Consider the following 8,999-nt stretch of genomic DNA (forward strand, 5'->3'; position numbering starts at 1 on the left):
AGGAGCCCACCACTAGGTGCAGCTAATTTTTGTATTTTTAGTAGAGACGGGGTTTCACCATGTTAGCCAGAATGGTCTCAATCTCCTGACCTTGTGATTCGCTCACCTCGGCCTCCCAAAGTGCTGGGATTACAGGCGTGAGCCACTGCACCCAGCCTAGTTTGGGTAGTTTTTGAGTATTCATGGTAACAGTGAGAAAGGACAAGAGCTATAGAGACATAATCCATAGACTGACATAGAAAAAGAGTTGCTTTTGAGCCTTGGAAATACTGAGCATGATGAGGCACAAGTTGGATGAACAATGGTCTAGAAAAGGATATGTAGAGTGGAGTACATGGACCTCCTCTTCTCAGCCCCGTGCATCAGCAGGAGTTAGAAAAGGAACTTTATCCATCACAAAGAATTGGAAGGGAAGCCTTAAAATATACCACCGAGTAGATTTTTCCACAAAACAGTGTTGGTTGCAAACAAAAAAAGCAGGAAAAAGAAAAAAACCCACAGTGAAAAGTATTGGAGATGAGGGAGAAGGGAGCAAGTGCAAGGAACCTAGACACGGTGCTGAACTGGAAATGGGTAAGTTAGTAGAAGGGAAAACGAGGAGGGGTTATGTTCTACAAAAGTGAAGCACGAACATCAACACCGAGAAGATTATTGGAAAAGGTATGTTGGAACTGGGAAGGGTTACTGTTTACATAGTGGAATTTAGTTAATAGAGAAGCTTGCAACTAACCAGTCTTAAAATTCCAATTGGTTTATTTGTACCTATAGAATTCCTTCCATGGAGGTGGATGGTATACATGACCTAATAGTTGGTTCACAATTTTGGCTGGTTCAAGTATCTCTGCTGAATCCTTTCACCAGAGTCACTTTAACCACCGGTGTAACTCCTTTCAATTCTCTAAAAGCGGCCATTGGTTTTCTACTTCTCCTGCAAATGAGGTCAGGAATAGAAGCAACTAGACACCTCAATAACATGAGAAGTCTGACTTGAAATGGCCCTCAAAAAATTGGACAATGGATAACAGACACCAAAAGGTCATAGATATTTGGTGTAGAATCGGGTCATTTGTAAGAACCCATGCATGTCAAGCCAACAGGAAAAAAAATTGGGGAAGTTTGCTCACAACTTTGGAGAACCTATTAATGATGCAGTACCCTTGACACCCACACAATTGATCCAAAGGGTGAACCTTCAATTCTGGTGCACACTATGGTGACACACATCAATAGAAAGAAGAAAATGATTTTTTCTACATTTTAAATAGCAAGAATGGAACATATTTTATGTGCCAAGCACTGTGCTAGGCTCTAGAGATACAAATATTAGTAAGTAAGAAGGAGTCTCCACTCTTAGTTTCCATTCTGGTGGCCTTCCTTGGCAAATGCTTAGTGAGGGCAGAAAATGCAGCACAGTCAAAATGGGCAAAAATAGATAAAAGCATCAGAAAGCAGACTACTGAAAAATATGGATCCTATAAAGGTCCATGCCCTGAATCAAATATAGTTCAAGGAATACTAGCTTCACAGTAAAGTAAAACTGCTCTCTTAGAAGCAGAAATGTTTTTAATGTAAAGAAAATTATCTACGTGGAAAGTTGCTTTTTAAGTGACACAAATGTTTTTTAATGTAAGGAAAATCATGCACATCTTGTTGGAGACAGAAATTATTTGGCATTTCAATAACAGAAACACTGGAATATATAACATTCTTTTCCTGTACACTGTAACAATGCAAATATTGCAATTCCCTGTATGAAGTACCACAGATGTTCTAGAGCCCATTCCAAAGAGCAGAGCCAGCAAGACCAATGAGTTCAAGTCTTTGAGGTTAGCCTTCTGAGCAGTCCTGCCTTGATATCCAGGGCACAGGAGAGGGAAAGAAGAAAATTAAGGAAAGATGGTAGGCTTTCTTCCTTTCTCCCTGCTCTTCAGAAGTGGTCCCCATCTCCCACCAAGGTCCCATTGAACTTAAGTACTCAGGAAGAAAGCCCTGGGAAAGCAAACACAGCCACGGTCTTTCTGCACTTCCATCTCACCAGGAGTCAGGGACATGGAATCCTGATGTTGTGACATTCTGTACTCCCATCTCATTGTCACTGCTCTTCCTATTCCAAAGATCTATGCTCTTTCATTCTATTTCTACACTGAAAAGCATGTAACATTTATTACTGGAATTCACAGGAAAATAAGACTTGATAGGCAATGTTTTACCTAATGGCAAACTCTACCAGAACACAGTTTCTAAATTATAGGAGATATCTATAATCTTCTCAGCATGATGAAGATGAATCTTTCAATAATGGATTTGATATGAAGGCATTTGCCTAGATGCGTATGCAGAAAATACAGTAGTTCTCGTAATATTCCCTTTGGAAGGAACATATGGGTTAACTAATGATGTTAGCATTTGCAATGTATAACAAGAATTAAAATCTGTTAAGAGTGTGGTAAAAGGTAAACTGATAATAAGAAGCAAAATTTGCTTATTTAGATCAAGAGTAAATTTTACAATGAGAATATAAACTAGCCTCCCAAGTCGATAATAAAATTATATTATTGTAAATACAATAATCTCTCCTTAGCTACAGTTTTGCTTTCTACAGCTTCACTTACCTATGGACAATTGCAGTCCAAAAATATTGAATGGGAAATTCTAGAAATGAACAATTCATAATTAAAATTTTTTTCTATTTATCTATTATTTTTCGATTTTATTATTAGTTGTTGTTAACCTCTGATTGTATCTAATTTATAAATTAAACTTTGTCACTAGTATGTATGTATAGAAAAAAACAAAGTGCAGTTTATATAGGGTTTGGTGTTACTCGCAGTTTCAGTCATCCACTGGGGGTCTTGGAACGTTTACCCCAAAGATAAAGGGGGACTAGTGTATTTAAGAACAGCTAGGCATGGTCATCATGAATATTCAGCAATGATAATCTGCCACTGAGGGAACAAAGGTGGGGCGACAAATGCTATGTCCTGGTCCACTTTCATCAATTTTAGGATTATATGAGTTTTAAAAATGGTATTTCCCTTTGTTCACATTTAAACAATGCCAGCAGCCAAATTCTAGGGTATTATTATTATTATTATTATTAAGAACTTGAAATGCTCAGATATTCTCTCAGGGGGTGCATATAGGCTGCAACGTTGTTACACTCAATCCAACAAAACATAGCTCTCCCCTGACGGTAATAGCAGCTTAGAAGTCTATGCTGTGATAACGGAAGGACAGAGTCTTTTCTCAGAAAAGCATAAATATAGAGATTACTTGTATTTCAATGGACTCACAATACAGTGGAAGTGAATTTTTATTACCTTGGCTCCTTTGCGGTTGTATGTAAAAAGTAAAACAAATTTTTTTTAAAAATGTAATATTATACATTGTTTCCAAAGCTTTTTGATTTTCTTTAAGCTTCCCCATGTCCTTTTTTTAAATTGCTTTCTCCTATCCATTTTCTTATCCATTTCACTCAACACCATTGTCAACCAAGTGCTCCTGGAATAATATAACTTTTGACAATGGCAGACAGTGGGCATATGTCTGCTGTACAATGTTTCTTTTTAAGTAAACTTTTATTTTGTAACAATTTTAAATTTACCAAAAAGTTGAAAAGGTACCACCCAGAGTTCTCATACTCTCACCCAGTTTCACCTATTGTTAACATCTTACATTACCATAGTACATTTATTAAAACTAAGAAACCAACATTGGCATATAACTATTAACTAAACTCCAGACTTTATTTGAATTTCACAGCTTTCCCCAATAATATCCTCTTTCTGATTCAGGGTCCAATCCAGCGTACCACATTGCATTTAGTTGTATGTCTCCTTAATGTCCTCTGGTTGTGACAATTTCTCAGTCTTCCCTTGTTTTTCATGACCTTGACAATTTTGAAGAGCTTGGCCAGGTATTTTATAGAGTGTCCCTCAGTTTCGGTTTGTCTTATGTTTTTCTCATGATGAGCTGGGGTTATTGGTTTTTGGAAAGAATGCCACAGAGATGAAGTGTCCTTCTCCTCTCACACATCAGAGGGATATGACATGCACATGACATCACCAGTGATGTTAACCTTCATCACTTGGATGAAGTGGTGTGTGCCAGCTTTCTTCATTGTAAGGTTACTGTTTTTCCCTTCCCACACTCTATTCTTTGGAAATGCATCATTGAGCCTAGCCCACACTCAAGGGGTGAAGGGGGTGATTTGCTTTTAAGATAACTTTTACACAAAATGTGAATGTATAATAAAGCTCCTGTCTTCCATACAAATTCAGTTCAATAAACTTTTAGGTTATCAGAAAGAGAAATATTTTGGAGATTTGTAGTGCAACAATTGTAATCTCTAGAAGTATCTGTGTATTACTACCATATGGAAAGACACAAACCTTAATCCTTACAATGATTATAGATACTCAGAGTCTAAGAGATGGTTATCTTTACCTTACCTGAGTTGTCATTAAAATGATTGCTTGGGCTGGGCGCGGTGGCTCAAGCTTGTAATCCCAGCACTTTGGGAGGCCGAGACGGGTGGATCACGAGGTCAGGAGATCGAGACCATCCTGGCTAACACGGTGAAACCCCGCCTCTACTAAAAAATACAAAAAACTAGCCAGGCGAGGTGGCGGGCGCCTGTAGTCCCAGCTACTCGGGAGGCTGAGGCAGGAGAATGGCATAAACCCGGGAGGCGGAGCTTGCAGTGAGCTGAGATCCGGCCACTGCACTCCAGCCTGGGCGACAGAGCGAGACTCCGTCTCAAAAAAAAAATAAATAAATAAATAAAAATAAGATTGCTTATTTTCTTAGCTCTTTTAACATCTGATGAAATCCCTGGATGAATTTTCTTCTGAGACTGAACATGCTACAATGCACATTATATACAAGATAAAAATTCATCTTCATATAGTTGTACTCTGGGGTCACACAACATTTAAATGCACATTGCCAAGAATACTGTTTGCAGAATCATAAATGCACAAATGAATTACTCTTTCAATGGTCATGTGATTATACATTTTCTCAAAGGCTTTCAACTTAGTAAACAGCTTGCTACCTTACATGTAAGGGTATTTCAGTTTATCATTTTCATTAGAATCTCTAGTGTCATGGTATCTTTTTACATTTTGTTATTTTCAATTAGATTGTTTGTTTTTTCATTCTACTGGCTTTCCTTAAATTTTTTTCCTTAAATTTTGTTTAACATTTTATTTGGCGTACTTACATAGCAGGCAACAAGAAGAAAATATGTTCAATTTAGAGAAATTAAGTGACTATGTTGTGGATCTGTAATTAAGGTCTTGATTAGTTACACTTTCTTAATTTGGTGATTCACATCTCTCTTTGTCCTGATCAAATTATGTCATCATAAATAAATAGTTGTAGTAGTTAGAAATGCCTGTCAAGGACAGGCATGGTGGCTCATGCCTATAATCCCAGCACTTTGGGAGGCTGAGGCAGGAGGATCGCTCGATTCCAGGAGTTTCAGACCAGCCTGGGCAACATGGCGCAACCCAGTCTCTAAAAATATAAAAACTTAGCCGGTGTGGTGGTGTGTGCCTGTAGTTCCAGCTGTTTGGGGATGCTGAGGCAGAAGGATTGCTTGAGCCTGGGAGGTTGAGGCTGCAGTGAGCCGTGATCGTGCCACTGCACTCCAACCTGGGTGACAAAGTGAGAGCCTGTCTCAGAAAAGAAAAGAGAAGAAAAAGAAATGCTAAATGCCTAACAAGATTATTTTCTTCTAAGATTTTATCTACTTCTTTTACTTTTCTTTCTTTTCTTTCTTTTCTTTTTCTTTGAGAAAATCTCACTCTGTTGCCCCCAGGCTGGAGTGCAGTGGTGAAGTCCAGCCTGGGCTCACTGCAGCTTTGACTTCCTAAGCTCAAGTGACCCTCTCATTTCTGCCTCCCAAGTAGCTAGGTCTTCTGGTGCACACACCACCAAGCCCAGTAAATCTTTTTTTTTCTTTTTTTGTAGAGACAGGGTCTTGCTGTGCTGCCCAGGCTGGTCTTAAACTCCTGGCATCAAGCCATCCTCCCTCCTCAGCCTCCCAAAGTGCTAGGATTATACGCACAAGCCACTGTACCTGGCCTACTTACTTCTTTTTGTTCAACATCCATTGATACTTTAGGAGAATGTGCTAGGTTCTGTGGAAAAAACAATGCAAGGAACATACTTACTAGTAGAGATGCTCAAATATAAACAAAATTTCTTATACTGTGAAGTAGAAAACATTGACAAAAAAGAGGTACAAATAAAATGTATCAAAAATATAAAGTAATAAGAAGCCACTAAAGGTTTTTAAGCAGGCAAATGACAAGACCAGAGATGTACTTTAGAAAAATTAATCCTGTAGCACTGTGTTGGGGAGATTATGGTGGTAGAAGAGAAGGCAAGGAGGATGGAAAGAGGAGAGAGAGAAAAGAGGCGAATGAAAAACTATTAATATTAAAGAGGTAATGTGAAGTAGGGTATTGGCAGTAGAAACAGGTAAAAGATCTGGATCTAAGAAATAAGGCTATGGTGAAACTAATAGGTCATGGCTAGCAATTGAATATGAGGAATGAGGGATGGGAAAGATTCAAATGAAACAGATACTTCAAGAAAGAAAATGTTGTGCCACTAATAAAAATGTAGAAGGAGCATTTTCTATTCTTATTTATTTATATTTCTTTTCAATATTTTTTACAACGTGTTTTATATGCATTGAGAGCTAGCCCATTGCATTAGAAGATTTCTTATGTTTCTCTTATGATTCACTAGTTATAGCAGCCTCTATTCCTTTCTGGAATAAGTTGCAGTATAAATAAATGAATATGCATTCATTATGTTTCATTATATAATTGTGCTTCCCTCTCAGCAAATGTCTCAAGGTAATAATGTCATGGCGTCTGTTCATAACTACAATCCAGGTTGTTTTTTTAAGGGATGTTTTAAAGCTATATTGTGTTTGTTATACATTTTATGACATTTGTTATATTTCTTGGCAATAAGTAGTAGCTTTTACAGAAATAAACTTTCTCATTTTAATTTGGGATCAGGTAAACTAATAATCTATTTTCCCTTAAATAGGCATTCATGCCATTTTATAGTAAACAAACCATTGTTAATACTTATCCCTTCAGAATCAAATTGCTCCTCATTCTTTGTTAACATGATATAAACTTCTTAGTAACAATTATAACAACACAATCACAGCTAATACTTACTGAACATTTATTATATTTAAGGCATTGTTCTAAGTGCCGTTTACATATAATCCTCATAACTCTTTGAAGTAGGTACTATTAGAATCTAATGTCACAGATGAGACAGAGAAAGTAAGTAACTTGCACAATGTCACACAGCTAGTAACTGTTGGAACCAGAACTGAACTCATGCAGTCTGGTTCCAGAGCCCATGTGCCTGGCAACTGTGTCCTCAAACACTTCGTCCATACGTAAGACAGTTGCATTAGACCAGCCTTGTACTTAAGAGAGTGCATTCCTCTGCTATCTAACTAAAAATTTCCCTTAAGTGGGGTCTATTTTAATAGAGAAAAGGATAAACTTTTCATGCCCATTGGCATTCTCAGAAGACTTAATCATCAAGAGTCTGCAAAAGTATAATTCCCTACACACCAATACATTTGATTGGTAATTTAAAAATACTCACTTCCTGTAGATAGCTGTAGGAAAGAAGAGTTCTTTATTTGTATTTAAGCTGAAAGTAGTAAAAGAAAAAAAAAGAATAATGAATAAAGTTGAGTTGATTTTCAGTCAGTAAAGCCAATCAATTTCAGTCAATAAAGTCAGATGTCTGTTCACTGTAACTGAAGTGGAATTCAAGGGAGGGTGTGAGTGAGTCCATTGCTGGGAGTGAGGTGCTTATGGGCAAGAAAAGGAAGCTTTATGGAGACAGTGATGTTTACAAAGGTTTTCTGAAGATGAGATGTGGACAGCTCTCCTCATGGATGCCTATAAGAAACATAAATCTTTTATGTAATTCCAAAATCTGAAAGGACTGAATTATTTCTGAAGATACTGAAGTCTAGAAGTACATTTCATCGGAAACTCATTTGCCAAATGCCTTTATGGAAAATATCTTCATAGATCACATACACCGAAAAGATTACCTAACATATCTCAAAAATTTATCAAATGCATGGGCCCTGAATCATGGAATCATCATCCTTTATGCTGTTTAGTTACCTTGTGCAATTTCATGAGTTTGAACCACAAAACCAAGCAAGCCTCACACACACACACACACACTCTCTCTCTCTCTCTCACAAACACTTTATCTTTCTGCATCTTAAGCAGTATTAAGACATCTAAGACAAAATGATTTTCCCAGAGGTACAGTATAAGATTGAAATTTTAATCCTATTTTATTTTCAATTTAAAATATCCCCCCATATGAAATTAAATATGTCTGACATGGTATCCTCCTGTTTGCCAAAAGCTAAATGACTTTAAATGCAAATTATATTTTATTGAGAAACTCACAAATATATATACTATATTTGTCACAAATATACATATGTGTGACAAAAAATAAATTTCCCTGCTTTTTAAATCTTAAGGCAGTATAGGCAGGAGAAAAAAAGCACTGCTTTTGCTATTTCTTGTCTAGAATCAATCTTATTTTGAGGCTTCTAATACTTTGAAGTTTTATACAAACACGGCACCATTTTGAAAGTAGATTTTCTGGCTGGGCACAGTGGCTAACACCTATAATCCCAGTACTCTGAGGCTGAGATGGGAGGATCCCTTGAGCCCAGGATTTTAAGACCAGCCTGAGAAACATAATGAGACCTCATATCTATCTAAATAAATAAATAAATAAGCCAGGCTTGCTGGTACATGCCTATAGTCTCGGCTACCTGGGAGGCTGAGGTAGCAGGACTGCTTGAGCCCAGGAGGTCAAGGCTGCAGTGAGCCATGTTTGTGTGACTGCACTCCAGTTTGTGTAACAGAGCAAGACCTTGTCTCAAAAAAAAAAAAAAAAAAAAAAAAAAA

Source organism: Rhinopithecus bieti, unplaced genomic scaffold (assembly GCF_001698545.2).
Source record: "Rhinopithecus bieti isolate Rb0 unplaced genomic scaffold, ASM169854v2 scaffold_3040, whole genome shotgun sequence".
Classification (NCBI taxonomy): Eukaryota; Metazoa; Chordata; class Mammalia; order Primates; family Cercopithecidae; genus Rhinopithecus; species Rhinopithecus bieti.